At 39.6% G+C, this 19,861-nt stretch overlaps 1 pseudogene; it reads right to left on the bottom strand.

Moving 5' to 3' along the window:
* Nucleotides 1-2,392: 2,392 nt before the first annotated feature.
* LOC135273452 (MAPK-interacting and spindle-stabilizing protein-like) lies at nucleotides 2,393-3,117 on the bottom strand (annotated as a pseudogene).
* Between the last annotated feature and the right edge of the window lie 16,744 nt (nucleotides 3,118-19,861).

Raw genomic sequence — 19,861 nt, 5'->3', positions numbered from 1 at the left:
GTTTTCAGACAAAGTTTCACTCTTATTGCCCAGGTTGAAGTGCAATGGCAGATCTCAGCTCACTGCAGCCTCCACCTCCTGGGGTCAAGCAATTCTCCTGCCTCAGCCTCCCATGTAGCTGGGATTACAGGCATGCACCACCACATCTGCCTAATTTTATATTTGTAGTAGGGACGGGGTTTCACCATGTTGGTCGGGGTGGTCTTAAACTCCTGACCTCAGTTGATCCATCTGCCTTGGCCTTCCAAAGTGCTAGGATTACAAGTGTGAGTCACCGTGCCCAGCTGTAAACCTTACTTTTTAAGATGATATGGTTTGGCTGAGTCCCAACTCAAGTCTCATCTTTAATTCCCACATGTTCTGGGAGGGATGTTGTGGAAGGTAACTGGATCCTGGGGGCAGGTCTTTTCTGTGCTGTTATCATGAAAGTGAATAAGTCTCATGAAATCTGATGGCTTTATAACAGAGTTTTTCTGCACAAGCTTTCTCTCTCTCATCTGCCACCATGTAAGTCACGCCTTTCACCTTCCACCATAATTGTGAAGTCTCCTCAGTCACATGAAACTATAAGTCCAATAAACCTCTTTCTTTTGTAAATTGCCCAGTCTAAGGTATGCATTTATCAGCAGTATGAAAATAGATTAATACAGAAGATGATTAGGAAGATAATATTTATAGAGACTATGCAAAACAAAATTTAAAAAATAATTGAAGCACATCACTACACAAATAAAATAAAATTTAAGGAAATAAAACAGTACATAAGAAAAAATATACCACCCAGGAACACATAAAACAATAAACTAGTAACTTTATTTTTTTTGACATTTTAATTAGAACAGAAATAAACTAAATATTTTATTTCTAAGCAAAAACAGAACTCCAGCATAAATCCTGTTTGTTTGAGAAAATTCACAATACATTTTAGAAATCTAATGGATATATTCAAAATGTTATCTAATAAATAACAAGGTCAGGTCTACTCCAAATCTAAGAATCTGATTTAAACATAAGGTGCCACAAAACTACTAGGGCTGTTTTTTGTTGGTTATAAACAATACTTAATGTATAAACAATACAGTCATATGGCTTTAAACTCAGTTGCAGAGATCTACAATTTATTATTACTTTCAGTGTTAGAGCTAGAGGGTAATTTTTCAAAATTGGCACTCAACTCCACTTAGTTACCTGTCAACAAATACAGAACTGAACTGTTAGCCATAAGCACACAAGCACTTTACAAAAAGACTCAGGAAATTATGCAGGAGACAATGACATAGCTTAACCAGACTCTGAACGACACATTATTTTGATTCACACGTACAAAAAGAACAGTCATATCTGCATGACTTAAGGTTGTCTAAACACAACTGTTTTATGTTTTAGACCTCTTGAGTGTGCCAGTTTACCACATCAAGGAGGAATCAAGGGATGTGCTCCTTCTAAAGAACCAAGGGCAAGTGGGGTGGGGTAGCTGCAGGAACACCCTGGGCAGAAGAGCTGCCTCGGGTTTTTGTGGCAATGAAAACAACTTGTCGCAATTAAGCAATACTTAGGTTTTATCTAGTCTGAAGTTCAAAACAAAGGAGAGAATTATTTCTTTCCTTGAGCTTTTTCCAAAGCAATATGCGCATCTCATAATCAAATCTTAAATAGTACAAAGAGATAATCAGTTATTTAAAAATTTAATTTACATACATGTTGGCCTGGATTAAAAAGAAAAAAGTTTCCATAAAGAGGAGACTTTAGTGCTGTATGACTCACATAACTAAAAACAAACCAGGAAGTTTTTATTAAAAGCTCAAGGATAAAACTGAACATTGGCTGGCTACTGAACTCCACATCTGACAATAATTACTGACAGTTTTAAAATGTATATCCAAAATATAACCTCAGGAGGACCAGGTTTATTTATCCAACAGAGCAGCTCAAAATGTTGAGAGGCATCATTTGTTTAGATATGAGGGGTTATTCTCAAAGTTCATTTATTTAGGAGGGGAAAGTGATTATAGAAAAATTCTTGAAATAAATTGTCAATGAGTTGCAGATTCTAACAATACTCCACATCATCTTAGATATTTAAGTGCATAGTTTCATAGTTTAAACAAATTCTGTCAAAGAGCTATTCAATATACTTAATCACTTTAACTTTCCATGAAAACCAAATAAAAATCACATCTGAATGATTTACTTCCATGCTTTTTTATCTGATTGTATACATATAATGTATGACACATCCAAGTACAAGAGACAGTTATCTTCTCTGAGAGGTGCAAGAGTGTTCTTCCATGAATGCCCTCTAATAGTGAAACCAGCAATTTTTATATATGCATTCATGTGCAGAGAGATGTACTTCAAAAAACAAAGTATCATCTCTTCATCCATTGTTAACTTAATGGTAAGAATCGGGGCCACCAGGCATCGGTGGAGCACCAGAAGTTCCTGAAGGCACTTGGAAAGGATTTTTGGGAGTAGCATAGAGTCCTGGTGTAGGATAAGATCCTGTAGGGACAGGATATGGAGCTCGTGGTCCCCAGGCTCCTGGTGGAACAGTGTTCCATGGAACAGGTGGTGCTGTCCAGGGGCTTGGGGAGGAGGAAGAGCCAGATATGGTCCTGGAGATGGATATGGCATATTAGGGGTAGGATACTGTCCTCCTATTCCTGGTGCCCAAGGTCCAGAAGACATGGATCCCCATGGACCTAAAGGACCAGCTGCAGCTGGATGTGTGGGTGCACCATATGGTCTAGGTAGCTCTGGAAAGGGTATATTTGATGTAGGATATGGCCCTGTGGGGTCAGGGCCCAGCATAGTTGGGGCTGGATAAGGACCACCAGGTGGGGGGTGTGATGGTCTGGAAGGAGGAAAGGGTGCTGAGGGTCCTGAAGTTGGTTCGGTGGGAGGCACGGAGGGAGACATTTCCACTGGTGCTGGTCCAAAAGGCACAGTACAGGGTGTTGCCTGTGGTGGGAGTCCAGATGGTACAGAAGGTGGAGCACTCAGATTATTCCAAGGTTTGGAGCCTGGACAGCCTTGAGGAGGTTGGCCAGGTTTTATATTGCTCACAGCAGAAGTTTTGGCAGGGGAGAGTTCAGGTAATGCATCTGCCAACGAAAATTATCAGACATTTTCCCAGCAAGATCCGAGACTGCAGTAGAGTCTAGAAGCAGTGATGGGTCTGAGGGACTGGGCCCTGAAGAAGCGGGCACACTCTGACTGACGGCAGCGAGAGCAGCAGTGGCAACAGCACCAGCAGGGCGTGGCTCCACCTGGAGCCCATAATTTTATTTTTAAGAAATAATTTTAAATATAAATTAATTAAACTACTTAATAAAAAGAAATGTAGGATGGGTGCACTGGTTCACACCTGTAATCCTAGCACTTTGAGAGGCCGAGGAGGGCAGACCACCAGAGGTCAGGAGTTCGAGACTGGCCTGGCCAACATGGTGAAACCCCTACTCTACTAAAAATACAAAAATTAGCTGGGCATGGTTGTGGGTGCCGGTAATCCCAGCTACTCAAGAGACCGAGGCAGGAGAATCACTTGAACCTGGGAGGCGGATGTTGCAGTGAGCCAAGATCGTAACATTGCACTCCAGCCTGGGTGACAAGAGCAAAACTTAGTCTCAAAAAAAAAAAAAAGGAAATAAATAAATAAAGAATGAATGAAAAAGAAACATAATCTCAGGACTTTGGGAGGCTAAGGTGGGCTAATTACTGTATCTTAGAAGATTACAGGTGTGATGCTACATACTCATAACCCAGCTACCTGAGAGGCTGAAATGAAAGAATCTTCTGAGTTTGGGAGGTTGAGGCTGCCATGATCACAACACTGCAAATCAGCTTGGTTGACAGAGTGTGACTTCTCTCAAAAATAAATGAATGAACAAATAAATAAATAAAATTATTTTGGAGATCCAAGATGGCCGACTAGGAGGAAGTCGGGATTGCAGCTCCGAGAGAAGGCGCAGAGGGTGAGTGGACGCCGCATTTCCAGACGGATTTTTTACTGCCCACAGACCAGGAGATTCACAGGAGGAGGATCCCCACGGGTCGCCAGCGCCGCTGGTTTGAGCGGCAAGGCCGCTCGAGTCCTGGGGCGGGGAGCAGCGGCTCGTTGTACAGAGCAAGAGCGACTGAGTCCCCTCTGAGCCAGCAAGGGAAGCTGAAGCAGGGATCCAAGCCAGGAGACTCCAGAGCAAGGGCGCGCCATGAATCTCAGAGCCGCTTCTTTGGCTGCTTTGGCTGATGCAGCGGCTCACAGGGCAGTGGATTTTTACTGCCCACAGACCAGGAGATTCACAGGTAGAAGAGCCCCACGGGTTGCCAGTGCCACTGGTTGGACTGGCGAGGACGCTCGGCCTGCACCTGGGGCAGGGAGGAGCAAATTCTTGTGCAGAGTGAGCGAGACTGGGTCCCCACTGGGCCAGCAAGGGGAACTGAGGCAGGGAGTCAAGCCAAGAGATTCCCGGGCAAAGAGGTAGCCACTGGAAACACGGCTGAACCTGGGACGGTCCAGCTCTGTGGAGGAGGGGCGACCCCCACCGGGAAACACCCTGCAGTTCCCAGGGCAATTTGCCGTAACCAAGACAACCCGTCACTACAGTGACTCCGTCACTACAGGGGCAGGCCAGCATAGCGGAAGCAGTTCTAACTACACCCATATAAACAGGACTGCAGGGAAGTTCACACGGAACCTGGGCGGAGCCCACAGCAGCTCAGCGAAGCCTCTGCAGGCTGAGTGTGACTAGGCTGCCACCTTGTGGGCAGGGAAAACAATTGCAAGCCAGCGGAAAAATCATAAAGTCTTAACTCCTCGGGACAGAACACCTGGGGGGAAGAAAAGGGGGTTTATGAGTTCAGCTACTGCAGACTTAAAATTACTAAAATCAGAAAGACAGCAACTACAAAGTCGATAGGTGGATAAATCCACACAGATGGGAAGAAACCAGTGCAAAAGGATGAAAACACCCAAAACCGGAACACTTCTCCTCCTACAAGGGAGCACAACTCCTCACCAGCAAGGGAACAAGACTGGATGGAGAATGAGTGTGATGAAATGACAGAATCAGCTTTCAGAAAGTGGATAATAAGAAACTTCCGTGAGCTAAAAGAACATGTTCTATCCCAATGCAAAGAAACTAAGAACCTTGAAAAAAGACTTGACGAAATGTTAACGAGAATGGACAACTTAGAGAGGAATATAAGTGAATTGATGGAGCTGAAAAACACAACACGAGAACTTCGTGAAGCATGCACAAGTTTCAACAGCCGAATTGACCAAGCAGAAGAAAGGATATCAGAGGTCGAAGATCAACTCAATGAAATAAAACGAGAAGGCAAGATTAGAGAAAACAGGGTAAAAAGAAATGAACAGAGTCAACAAGAAATATGGGACTATGTGAAAAGACCTAATCTACGTTTGATAGGTGTACCTGAATGTGACGAAGAGAATACATCCAAGCTGGAAAATACTCTTGAGGATATTATCCAGGAAAACTTCCCCAACCTAGCAAGGCAGGCCAATATTCAAGTTGAGGAAATACAGAGAACACCACAAAGATACTCCTCTAGAAGAGCAACCCCAAGGCACATAATCGTCAGATTCAACAGGGTTGAAATGAAGGAGAAAATACTAAGGGCAGCCAGAGAGAAAGGTCGGGTTACCCACAAAGGGAAGCCCATCAGACTCACAGCAGATCTCTCAGCAGAAACCCTACAGGCCAGAAGGGAGTGGGGGCCGATATTCAACATCCTTAAAGAAAAGAACTTTCAACCCAGAATTTCATATCCAGCCAAACTAAGCTTCATAAGTGAAGGAAAAATAAAATCCTTTGTGAACAAGCAAGTACTCAGAGATTTCATCACCACGAGACCGGCTTTACAAGAGCTCCTGAAGGAGGCACAACACATAGAAAAGAACAACCAGTACCAGCCACTCCAAAAATGCACAAAATGGTAAAGAGCATCAACACAATGAAGAATCTGCATCAACCAATGGGAAAAACAGCCAGCTGGCATCAAAATGACAGGATCAAATTCACACATAACAATATTAACCCTAAATGTAAACGGACTAAATGCCCCAATCAAAAGACACAGATTGGCAAATTGGATAAAAAGCCAAAACCCATCAGTGTGCTGTATCCAGGAAACCCACCTCACATGCAAGGATACACAAAGGCTCAAAATAAAGGGATGGACGAAGATTGACCAAGCAAATGGAGAGCAAAAAAAAGCAGGAGTTGCAATTCTCATCTCTGATAAAATAGACTTTAAAGCAACAAAGATCAAAAGAGACAAAGAAGGACATTACATAATGGTAAAAGGATCAATGCAACAAGAAGAGCTAACGATCCTAAATATATATGCACCTAATACAGGAGCACCCAGATACATAAGACAAGTTCTTAAAGACTTACAAACAGACCTAGACTCCCACACAATAATAGTGGGAGACTTCAACACACCATTATCAATATTAGACAGATCAATGAAACAGAAAATTAACAAGGATATCCAGGACTTGAACTCAGACCTGGAACAAGCAAACCTAATAGACATGTACAGAACTCTCCACCCCAAATCCACAGAATATACATTCTTCTCAGAACCACATCACACCTACTCTAAAATTGACCACATAATTGGAAGTAAATCACTCCTCAGCAAATGCAAAAGAACGGAAACCATAACAAACAGTCTCTCAGACCACAGTGCAATCAAGTTAGAACTCAGAATTCAGAAGCCAACCCAGAACCGCACAGCCTCATGGAAATTGAACAACTTTCTCCTGAATGTTGACAGGATAAACACTGAAATGAAGGCAGAAATAAAGACATTCTTCGAAACCAACGAGAACGAAGACACCACATACCAGAATCTCTGGGACACATTTAAAGCAGTTTCTAGAGGAAAATATATAGCAATAAGTGCCCACATGAGAAAAAAGGAGAGATCTAAAATTGGCACCCTATCGTCAAAACTGAAAGAGCTAGAGGAGCAAGATCAAAAAAACTCAAAACCTAGCAGAAGACAAGAAATAACTAAGATCAAAGCAGAACTGAAGGAGATAGAGACACGAAAAATCCTTCAAAAAATCAATAAATCCAGGAGCTGGTTTTTTGAAAAGATCAACAAAATAGACAGACCACTAGCCAGACTAATAAAAAAGAAAAGAGAGAACAACCAAATAGATGCAATAAAAAATGATAAAGGAGATATCACCACAGATTGCACAGAAATTCAAACCACCATCAGAGATTATTACAAACAACTCTATGCACATAAACTAGAAAACCTGGAAGAAATGGATAAATTCCTGGACAGTTGCCTCCTCCCAAGCCTAAACCAGGAAGAAGTCGAAACCCTGAATAGACAAATAACAAGGTCTGAAGTCGAGGCAGCAATTAAGAGCCTACCACCCAAAAAAAGCCCAGGCCCAGATGGTTTCACAGCCGAATTCTACCAGACATACAAAGAGGAATTGGTACCATTCCTACTGAAACTATTCCAAATAATCCAAAAAGAGGGAATCCTTCCCAAATCATTTTATGAGACCAACATCATCCTAATACCAAAACCCGGCAGAGACTCAACAAGGAAAGAAAACTACAGGCCAATATCCATGATGAACATAGATGCAAAAATCTTCAATAAAATACAGGCAAGCCGATTGCAACAGCACATCAAAAAGCTTATCCACCATGATCAAGTAGGATTCATCCCGGGGATGCAAGGCTGGTTCAATATATGCAAATCTATAAATGTAATTCACCACATAAACAGAACCAAAGGCAAAAACCACATGATTATCTCAATTGATGCAGAGAAGGCCTTCGACAAAATTCAACAGCCCTTCATGCTAAAAACTCTCAATAAACTAGGTATCGACGGAACGTACCTCAAAATAATAAAAGCTATTTATGACAAACCGACAGCCAATATCATACTGAATGGGCAAAAACTGGAAGCATTCCCTTTGAAATCTGGCACTAGACAAGGATGCCCTCTCTCACCACTCCTATTCAATATAGTACTGGAAGTTCTAGCCAGAGCAATCAGACAAGAAAAAGAAATAAAGGGTATTCAATTAGGAAAGGAGGAAGTCAAATTGTCTCTATTTGCAGACGACATGATTGTATATCTAGAAGACCCTATCATCTCAGCCCAAAATCTCCTGAACCTAATAAGCAACTTCAGCAAAGTCTCAGGATACAAAATCAATGTGCAAAAATCACAAGCATTCCTATACACCAATAACAGACTTAAAGAGAGCCAAATCAAGAACGAAATGCCATTCACAATTGCTACAAAGAGAATAAAATACCTAGGAATACAACTAACAAGGAACGTAAAGGACCTCTTCAAGGAGAACTACAAACCACTGCTCAACGAAATAAGAGAGGACACAAACAGATGGAGAAACATTCCATGTTCCTGGTTAGGAAGAATTAATATCATGAAAATGGCCATACCGCCCAAAGTAATTTACAGATTCAACGCTATCCCCATCAAGCTACCAATGACCTTCTTCACAGAACTGGAAAAAACCACTTCAAACTTCATATGGAACCAAAAGAGAGCCCGCATAGCCAAGTCAAATCTAAGCAAAAAGAACAAAGCGGGAGGCATCACACTACCAGACATCAAACTCTACTACAAGGCTACAGTAATCAAAACAGCATGGTACTGGTACCAAAACAGAGATATAGACCAATGGAACAGAACAGAGGCATCAGAGGTGACACAACATATCTACAACCACCTGATCTTTGACAAACCTGATAAAAACAAGCAATGGGGAAAGGATTCCCTGTTCAATAAGTGGTGTTGGGAAAACTGGCTAGCCACATGCAGAAAGCAGAAATTCGACCCCTTCCTGACACCTTACACTAAAATTGACTCCAGATGGATTAAAGACTTAAACATAAGACCTAACACCATAAAAATACTAGAAGGAAACCTAGGCAAAACCATTCAGGACATAGGCGTAGGCAAGGACTTTATGACCAAAACACCAAAAGCATTGGCAACAAAAGCCAAAATAGACAAATGGGACCTAATCAAACTCCACAGCTTCTGCACGGCAAAAGAAACAGTCAATAGAGTGAATCGGCAACCAACAGAATGGGAAAAAATTTTTGCAGCCTACCCATCTGACAAAGGGCTGATATCCAGAATTTACAACGAGCTAAAAAAGATATACAAGAAAAAAACAAACAAGCCCATTCAAAAATAGGCGAAGGATATGAACAGATACTTTACAAAAGAAGACATACATGAGGCCAAGAAACATGAAAAAATGCTCATCATCACTGGTCATTAGAGAAATGCAAATCAAAACTACATTGAGATACCATCTCATGCCAGTTAGAATGGCGATCATTAAAAAAACTGGAGACAACAGATGCTGGAGAGGATGTGGAGAAATAGGAACACTTTTACACTGTTTGTGGGAGTGTAAATTAGTTCTACCACTGTGGAAAACAGTGTGGCGATTCCTCAAGGACCTAGAAATAGAAATTCCATTTGACCCAGCAATCCCATGACTGGGCATATATCCAAAGGATTATAAATCGTTCTACTATAAGGACACATGCACATGAATGTTCATTGCAGCACAGTTTACAATAGCAAAGTCCTGGAACCAACCCAAATGCCCATCAATGACAGACTGGACAGGAAAAATGTGGCACATATACACCATGGAATATTATGCAGCCATAAAAAACGATGAGTTCACGTCCTTTGTAGGGACATGGATGAACCTGGAAACCATCATTCTCAGCAAACTGACACAAGAACACAAAATCAAACACCACATGTTCTCACTCATAGGTGGGTGTTGAACAAGGAGAACACATGGAGACATGTTGGGGGGGAGTTGGGGGGGACAGCAGGGGTGTGGGGAGTTGGGGAGGGTTAGCATGGGGAGAAATGCCAGATATAGGTGAAGGGGAGGGAGGCAGCAAATCACACTGCCACATATGCACCTATGCAACAACCTTGCAGGTTTTTCACATGTACCCCAAAACCTAAAATGCAATAAATAAATAAATAAAATAAATAAAAAATAAAAAAAAAGAATAAAATTATTTTAAAAAATCATACAATTATTTAGTGGCTTAAGAAAATGAACATGAAAACCATATTATAAACCAACATGGTTTAACCGACTCATACAAAACATTACAGTCAAAAGCAAGAGAATACAAAACAGTCTTCTTTGCACTTGGGTACTGTGTTAGGACACATACTAAGTCTTATTAAATATAGAAATGACAGCTGGGTGGTGTAGTTCTTGCCTCCAATCCCAACATTAAGAGAGACTAAGGTGAAAGAATCACTTGGAGTTAAAAGTTTGAGGCCAGCCTGGTTAACATAGTGAGACACTATCCCTAAAACTAATCAAAGAATAGTCCCAGCTACTTGAGACACTGAGGTGGTAAGATCACTTGAGACCAATAGGTCGAGGCTGCAGTGAGCCAAAATCAGGCCAGTACACTCTGGCTGGGTGACAGAGTAAGATCACATCTCCAAACAAAAACAACAAATATAACAAAAACAACAAATAAATTTAAGAAGACCAAAGTGACCCGAGATTGTGCATTGCACTCCAGCCTCGGCAACAAGAGCAACACTCCACCTCAAATAAAACAAGAAGAAAAACAAGAAAATGAGCTAAGAAAGAATATATACAAGATAAGCTATAACCAATATTAGGGTCATATGCGTAAATATAAACATATACATACGTATAATCTGATTGTGATAGACATGTGGCTCATTTATCTTTTAATTAAACCCAACATTCACTTAAAGTATACAAACAAAATTGCAAATTGTCTAAAATTCTAATACATAAAACCACAAACACAATAAACTGATATTAAGAAACTTACACTAAAAAGACACACTAATATAGAACTTCAAGACAATAATGAAAGAAATGTTTACTCATAAAATATAGTTGGCAACATTAATTTACATTAACCAATAATTTGTCTAGTTAACAGCAATGTTTGACATTAACTGCATTCAGAGATGGCAGGCATTTTAAATTTAGTAATTTAAATTTAGTATCTATTGTATGGCAATAAAATTTCAAAGAAAATGCAGTACAACCATAAATAGGAGATGCTAGTGAGAACCTTTTACTACAGAAGCATTTAAAAGAAAATAGTGGGGGAGGCAGGGGGCGGATCCAAGATGGTCAAATAGGAACAGCTCTGGAGTGCAGTTCCCAGCAATAACAAAACAGAGGGTGAGTGATCACCACATTTCCAAATAAGTTATTACTGACCACAGGCCAGGAGATTCCCAGGCTAAAAAGTGCCATGAGTTTCCAGCACGGCTGTTTCAGCCAGCGCAGTGAGTCTTTACACAAAAACTCACACAAATCTGGGTGGCCACTTCAACTGGCACCTGGAATGCCTGGGAGACAGAGCCGCCTATCCAACTGAAAGAAAGGGATCTGAAACAGGGAGCTAGGTGATTTGGCTCACCAGGTCCCACCCCCAACAAAGACCAGAAATCTGAAATGCTCTGCATTGAGAGTTTTGAAGCAAGAGCAGCTGGACCAGGGACAGTCCAGCTCTGTGAGGGGAAGGGCATCCACCATCACTGAGGCAGTCCACCACTATTGAGGAAATCCGTCATTACCAAGGCAGTCTGCCATTACTGAGGCAGATCACCATTACCAAGGCAGTTCTAACTATACTTCTATAAACAAAACCACAAGGAAGTTCACACAGCAGCTGGGCAGAGCCCACAACAGCTCAGCACCTCTGCTGGCAGACTGTGACTAGGCTACCTCCTTGCTGGGCTAGGCAGCTCTGAAAAAAGGCAGGAGCACATCAGGAACTTCTAAATAAAGCCCCACCTTCCCAGGACAGAGCACCTGGGAAAAAAGGCGATTATGAGTTCTGCTGCAGCAGACATAAACTCACCTGTCCTGCAGCTCTGAATGGAACAATGGAGCACCTAGCTCAGCACTTCAGCTCCTATAAGGGACAGACTGTCTCCTCAAGCAGCTCCCTGACCCCTATATATCCAAAGAGACACCTCATAGAGGAGAGTTCACGCCGACATCTGGCGGGTATCCTTCTGGGACAAAGATAACAGAAGAAGAACCTGGCAGCAACCCTCACTGTTCTGCAGCTGCCACAGGTGATCCCCAGGCAAGCAGGTTCTGGAGAGGACCTCCAGCAGTCCTACAGCAGAGGGGCCTGTTAGAAGGAAAACTAAAAAACAGAAAGAAATACCTTCATCATTGACAAAAAGGACATCCACTCAAAGACCCCATCTGACAATCACCAACTACAAAGACCACAGGCAGATAAATCAACAAAGATGGGAAGAAACCAGTGCAAAAAGGATGAAAACACCCAAAACCAGAATGCCTCTCCTCCTCCAAGGGATCACAACTCCTCACCAGCAAGGGAACAAAGCTGGATGGAGAATGAGTCTAATGAATTGACAGAAACAAGCTTCAGAAGGTGAGTAATAACAAACTTCTCTGAGCTAAAAGAACATGTTTTAACCCAACGCAAAGAAACTAAGAACCTTGAAAAAAGGTTTGATGAAATGCTAGTGAGAATAAACAGCTTAGAGAAGAATATAAATCACTCAATGGAACTGAAAAACACAACATGAGAACTTTGCAAAGCATACACAAGTTTCATGGCTGAATCGACCAAGCAGAAGAAAGGATATCAGACATTGAAGATCAAATCAATGAAATAAAACAAGAAGGCAAGATTAGAGGAAAAAAGAGTGAAAAGAAATGAACAAAATCTAAAAAAATATGGGATTATGTGAAAAGACCTAATCTATGTTTGATAGGTGTACTTGAATGTGATGGAGAGAATGAATCTGAGCTGGAAAACACTCTTCAGGATATTATCCAGGAGAACTTCCCCAACCTAGCAAGGCAGGCCAATATTCAAGTCCAGGAAATACAGAGACCACCACAAAGATATTCTTCAAGAAGAGCAACCCCAAGGCACATAATCATTTCATTCACCAGGATTAAAATGAAGGAAAAAATGCTAAGGGCAGCAAGAGAGAAAGGTTGGGTTACACACAAAGGGAAGCCCATCAGACTTACAGAAGATCTCTTGGCAGAAACCCTCCAAGCCAGAAGAAAGTGAGGGCCAATATTCAACATCCTTAAAGAAAAGAATTTTCAACCTAGAATTTCTTATCCAGCCAAACTTCATAAGCTTCATAAGGGAAGGAAAAATAAAATCCTTTACAAACAAGCAACTGCTGAGAGATTTCATCACCACCAGGCCTGCCTTACAAGAGCTCCTGAAGGAAGCATGAAACATAAAAAGGAACAACCAGTAGCAGCCACTCCAAAAATGGTAAACAGCATTGACACGATGAAGAAACTGCATCAACTACCAGTCAAAACAACCAACTGGCATCAAAATGGCAGGATCAAATTCACACATAACAATATTAACCTTAAATATAAATGGGCTAAATGTCACAATCAAAAGACACAGACTGGCAAATTGGATAAAAAGCCAAAACCCATCAGTGTGCTGTACCCAGGTCCCATCTCACATGGAAGGTCACACATAGGCTCAAAATAAAGGGATGGAGGAAGATTTACCAAGCAAATGGAGAGCAAAAAAAGAAGGAGTTGCAATCCTAGTCTCTGAAAAACTAGACTTTAAACTGGCAAAGATCAAAAGAGACAAAGAAGAGCATTACATAATGGCAAAATAATCAATGCAACAAGAAGAGATAATGATCCTAAATACATATGCACCCAATACAGGAGCACCCAGATACATAAAGCAAGTTCTTAATGACCCACAGAGAGACTTAGACTCCTACACAATAATAGTGGGAGACTTTAACACTCCACTGTCAATATTAGACAGATCAATGAGACAAAAAATTACAAGGATATCCAGGACTTGAACTCAGATCTGGACCAAGCAAACCTAATAGACATCTACAGAACTCGCCACCCCAAATCCATAGAATATATATTCTTCTCAGCACCACATCACACCTCCTCTAAAACTGACCACATAATTGGAAGTAAATTAAGTCTCAGCAAATGCTAAAGAATGGAAATTATAAGAAACAGTCTCTCAGACCACAATGTAATCAAATTAGAACTCAGGATTAAGAAACTAACTCAGTTCGGAGAGATAGCATGGGAGAAATGCCAGATATAGGTGATGGGGAGGAAGGCAGAAAATCACACTGCCATGTGTGTACCTATGCAACAATCTTGCATGTTCTTCACATGTACCCCAAAACCTAAATACAATTAAAAAAAAAAGAAAGAAACTAACTCAGAACTGTACAACTTCATGGGAACTGAACAACTGGCTCTTGAATGTTGACTGGATAAACAATGAAATGAAGTCAGAAATAAAGATGTTCTTTGAAACCAACAAAAATGAAGATACAATGTACCAGAATCTCTGGAACACATTTAAAGCAGTGTGTAGAGGAAAATTTTTAGCAATAAATGTCCACATGAGAAGCAAGGAAAGATCTAAAATTGACACCCTATCATCAAAACTGAAAGAGCTAGAGGAGCAAGATAAAAAAAACACTCAAAAGCTAGCAGAAGACAAAAAATAACTAAGATCAGAGCAGAACTGAAGGAGATAGAGACACAAAAAAACCCTTCAAAAAAACACAATAAATCCAGGAGCTGTTTTTTTGAGAAGATCAACAAAATAGACAGACCACCAGCCAGATTAATAAAAAAGAAAAGAGAGAAGAATCAAATAGATGCAATAAAAAATGATAAACGATAAAGGGGATATCACCACAGATTCCACAGAAATACAAACTGCCATCAGATTACTACAAACAACTCTATGAACACAAACCAGTAAACCTGGAAGAAATGGATAAATTCCTAGACACTTGCACTCTCCCAAGCCTGAACCAGGAAGAAGTTGAACCCTGAATAGACCAATAACAAGGGCTGAAGTTGAGGCAGCAATTAATAGCCTACCATCCAAAAAAAGCCCAGGTTCAGATGAGTTCACAGCCAAATTATAGCAGACATACAAAGAGGAGCTGGTACCACTCCTTCTGAAACTATTCAAAACAATACAAAAAGAAAGAATCCTTCCCAAACCATTTTATGAAACCAATATCATCCTGATATGAAAACCCAGCAGAGACTCAACAAGAAAAGAAAACTTCAGGCCAATATCCATGAAGAAAATAGATGCAAAAATCTTCAATAAAATACTGGCAAACCAACTGCAACAGCACATCAAAAAGCTTATTCATCATGATCAAGTAGGCTTCATCCTGGGGACTAGTTCAACATATGCACATCTATAAAGGTAATTCACCACATAAACAGAACCAAAGACAAAAATCACGATTATCTCAATAGATGCAGAGAAGGCCTTTGAAAAATTTCAAAAGCCCTTTATGCTAAAAACTCTCAATAAACTAGGTATCGACAGAACTCAAAATAATAAAAGCTATATACAACAAACCCACAGACAATATCATACTGAATGGGCAAAAACTGGAAGCATTCCCTTTGAAATCTGGCACTAGACAAGGATGTCCTCTCTGACCACTCCTATTCAATATAGTATTGGAAGTTCTAGCCAGAGCAATCAGGCAAGAAAAAGAAAGTAATTGTATTCAATTAGGAAAGGAGGAAGTCAAATTGTCTTTATTTGCAGATGACATGATTGTATATTTAGAAGACCCCATTGTCTCAGCCCAAAATCTCCTGAAACTGATAAGCAACTTCAGCAAAGTCTCAGGATGCAAAATCAATATGCAAAAATCACAAGCATTCCATACACTAACCTTAATTTGACTTAAAGAGAGCCAAATCAAGAATGAACTGCCATTCACAATTGCTACAAAGAGAATAAAATACCTAGGAATACAACTAACAAAGGATGTAAAGGACCTCTTCAAGGAGAACTACAAACCACTGCTCAATGAAACAAGAGAGGACATAAACTATGGAAAAACATTCCATGCTCATGGTTAAGAAGAATCAATATTGTGAAAATGGCCATACTACGCAAGATAATTTATACATTCAACACTATTGCAATCAAGCTACCTATGACCTTCTTCACAGAACTGGAAAAAAACACCTTAAACTTCATATGGAACCAAAAGAGAGCCTGCATAGCCAAGACAATCCTAAGCAAAAAGAACAAAGCTGGAGGCATCATGCTACCTGACTTCAAACTATACTACAAGGCTAGAGTAATCAAAACAGCATGGTACTGGTACCAAAACAGAAATATACACCAAGGGAATACAACACAGGCCTTCAGAGGCAACGTGACACATCTTCGACCATCTGATCTTTGACAAACCTGACAAAAACAAGCAATGGGGAAAGGATTCCCTGTTTAATAAATGGTGTTGGGAAAACTGGCTAGCCATATGCAGAAAGCAGAAACTGGACCCCTTCCTGACACCTTAAACTAAAATTAACTCCAGATGGATTAAAGGCTTAAACATAAGAGCTAACACCATAAAATGTTTCTTCTTGTCTAGAAGAAAACCTAGGCAAAAAGAACACCAGCATAGGCAAGGACTTCACAACTAAAACACCAAAAGCATTGGCATCAAAAGCCAAAATAGACAAATGGGATCTAAGTAAACCCCAGAGCTTCTGTACAGCAAAAGAAACAATCATTAGAGTGAATAGGCAACCAACAGAATGGGAAAAAAGTTTTGCAATCTACCATCTGACAATGAGCTAATATCCAGAATCTACAAAGAACTAAAACAGATTTACAAGAAAAAAAAAAAAAATTTAAAAGTGGGAGAACATGAACTGAACTTTTCAAAAGAAGACATGTGAGGCCAATAAACATGAGAAAATGCTCAGCATCACTGGTCATTAAAGAAATGCAAATCAAAACCACATTGAGATAACCTCTCATGCCAGTTAGAATGGCAATCATTAAAAAATCTGGAGACAACAGATACTGGAGAGGACATGGAGAAATAGGAACACGTTTACACTGTTGGTGGGAGTGTAAATTAGTTCAACCATTGTGGAAGACAGTGTGGTGATTCCTCAAGGACCTAGAAATAGAAATTCCATTTGACCCAGCAATCTCATTACTGGGTATATACCCAAAGGACTATAAATCATTCTATTGTAAAGACATATGCACACACATGTTCATCATGGCACTGTTTATGATAACAAAGACCTGGAACCAACCCAAATGCCCATCGATGATAGACTGGATAAAGAAAATGTGGAACATTGGATTGTAAAACCAATGACAACAGAATTTAAACCATAGACTTACTTTGATAGTACTCTTAATGGTATAACTTCTCCTCCATTTTATGTCTCTCTTTGCTTTTTCTTGTGCTTCCTTTTTGAAAAAAAAAAAAATGTGGCACATATACACCATGGAATACCATGCAGCCACAGAAAATGAATAGTTTGTGTCCTCTGTAGGGACATAGATGAACCTGGAAACCATCATTCTCAGCAAACTGACACAAGAACAGAAAATCAAACACCGCATGTTCTCACTCATAGGAAAGTGTTGAAGAATGAGAACAAATGGATACAGGGAGGGGAGCATCACACACTGGGATCTGTTGGTGTGGAAGAGGGGAGGGACAGCAGGGGATGGGGAGGTTGGGGAGGGATAACATGGGGAGAAATGCCAGATATAGGTGATGGAGGGATACAGGCAGCAAACCACATTGCCATGTATATACCTAGGTGACAATCCTGCATGTTCTGCAAATGTACCCCAGAACATAAAGTGCAATAAAAAATTCATATATATATAATAAATATAGAAAATATATGTATAAATTAAGAAAAGCCAAAATGTATAAATTTTTATGTTTTAAATATATGCATTTTCCACAAACTAAAACAACTGTAATCCAAGTTTAGAAGCAAAAAATAGCCTTACATTGCTAAATTATGCATATATTTAACAGAGCCTCATATATAAAACAAATATTTGGGAAATAAATTATGTTTTTATTTAGATATAGGCTGACAAAAATGGTTGAAAATTCTATAATTCCTTTTTGCCTGCCTGTATACTATCTAATTCAGGTACATGTAAATTTTAATATATTGCCCTAAGTGTCTGAATCTAGAATTACAGACAAATTTGAAGTAAAAAATAGAAAGTAAAAATTTATATGGAGAGTGACATTAATAAGATTTTTTTTTAAAAAAAGGGTTCCCTATTTACTTATCCCCTGACAGCAAGAAAATTTGTAAGCTATTCCTGACAAAAATGCCTTTATGAGAGAAGCAGGCATCACGGATCCCACCTGAAACGTCAGCTACATGGTACATTAAAGTTGAAGAATTGCTTCTGGTAAAAATATTAAGACCTGCTTGGGTAATGTAGCAAGACCCCATCTCAAAAATAAGTGCCATTAAGAGAGCTCTGAGATTCAGGAAGGGAGTTGTGAAACGCTGCTAAGGCCCAAGATTGAAGGCAATCTTTTTTAGAAGGAAGGCACTCATTCAGGTAGCAAACTACTAAACTACTGTTTTTGGCTACAGATGAGAAAATGTTCCACCTAACTTGATTCCACTGAGAATTTTGAACTTAATCTATAACTATCCCTAACTTTTCCCAGCCACAGTCTGAGGGAGGTCCTGTTTTTCCAGAGGCCTGGATGAAGTCCCCCATTTTATAGCCATCCAGCAGGCCTACAGATCATGACTTTTACTGTGATCCCTGAAGCAGATCCATGACTCAGTTCATGACCAGTTCTGCCTATGTACAAACTCAGAGTGACCTGGGAGAAACCTCTTTTGTACTCAGTGAAAGCCATGCTCATCCACATATTGATATAAAGCCCACCATATGCAGACCTGACTGCAGAAAGCTGCCCTTGAAGCTGCCCTGCAGAGCAAAGTCCTGAAGAATATTCACTCTGTCCAAAAGTTAAATGAGAATTACAACTATCCAAGCCCCTTTTAATGAGACAGCTAATGGTGGACCTGCGTGCAAACCCAGCAGCTTTAAGACCAAGCTATAACCCCTCTTCACCACAAACCCAGAGGGCATTCTATCACTTGGCAGACCCAACAAAAATAGATTTTTACTTTCTCAAATCAGTTTATAAAAACTTGGAGAGCTGTTTGCTCATTCAAATTTACAGACACCAATGCAAAATTATTATTTCTTATTGTCAATTCTTCTATTTTAACATAGCACTGAAAGTATATGGAAGAAGAAATAGTCAAAAGAAAAATTTAAAGACATTGATATTGAAGACCAATAAGTAAAATGTTGCTGTTTGTATATCATGTAATCTTATATATTAACAAAACATAAACACTATATTAAAATCTGTGTAAACTAATAAATTTAATACTACTCAGTTAATTAGCAAAATATAAATTAACATAAAAGTTATGGTTCCATATACCTAAAACAAACTATTTGATAAAGAAAAAAAATCTAATTTACAATAGCAGTAAAATAATCAATTTTAGAACAAATTTAACCAAGGAACTTATAAATCTTTTAAGTGAAAACTATATCAATGATAAAAATTAGAGAGGGCAAAAATAAATTTTAGAATATGTGATTTCTATTGAAAGAATAAGTATTGTGAAACTGCCATAATATGCAAAGTGATCTACAGATTCAACAGACTCCTTATCAAAATTCCAGTATTATTCCACAGTAATAAAAAATATAACCCTAAAATGTACATAAAATTACAATAAACTTTGAATAGCCAACACAATCTTGAGGAAAAAGAATAAAGCAGAATGACATCACACTTTATAATTTTGAACAATATTTCAAGACTATAGTAGTGAAAACAGGATGAAATGTGCAGAAAAAATTTTTTAAAAATCAATGGA

The sequence above is a fragment of the Aotus nancymaae genome, unplaced genomic scaffold (assembly GCF_030222135.1).
Source record: "Aotus nancymaae isolate 86718 unplaced genomic scaffold, 86718_ANA_hifiasm-v0.15.2.pri h1tg000001l, whole genome shotgun sequence".
In the NCBI taxonomy this organism is placed as follows: domain Eukaryota; kingdom Metazoa; phylum Chordata; class Mammalia; order Primates; family Aotidae; genus Aotus; species Aotus nancymaae.
This window is presented reverse-complemented; position numbering and strand designations above follow the sequence as displayed.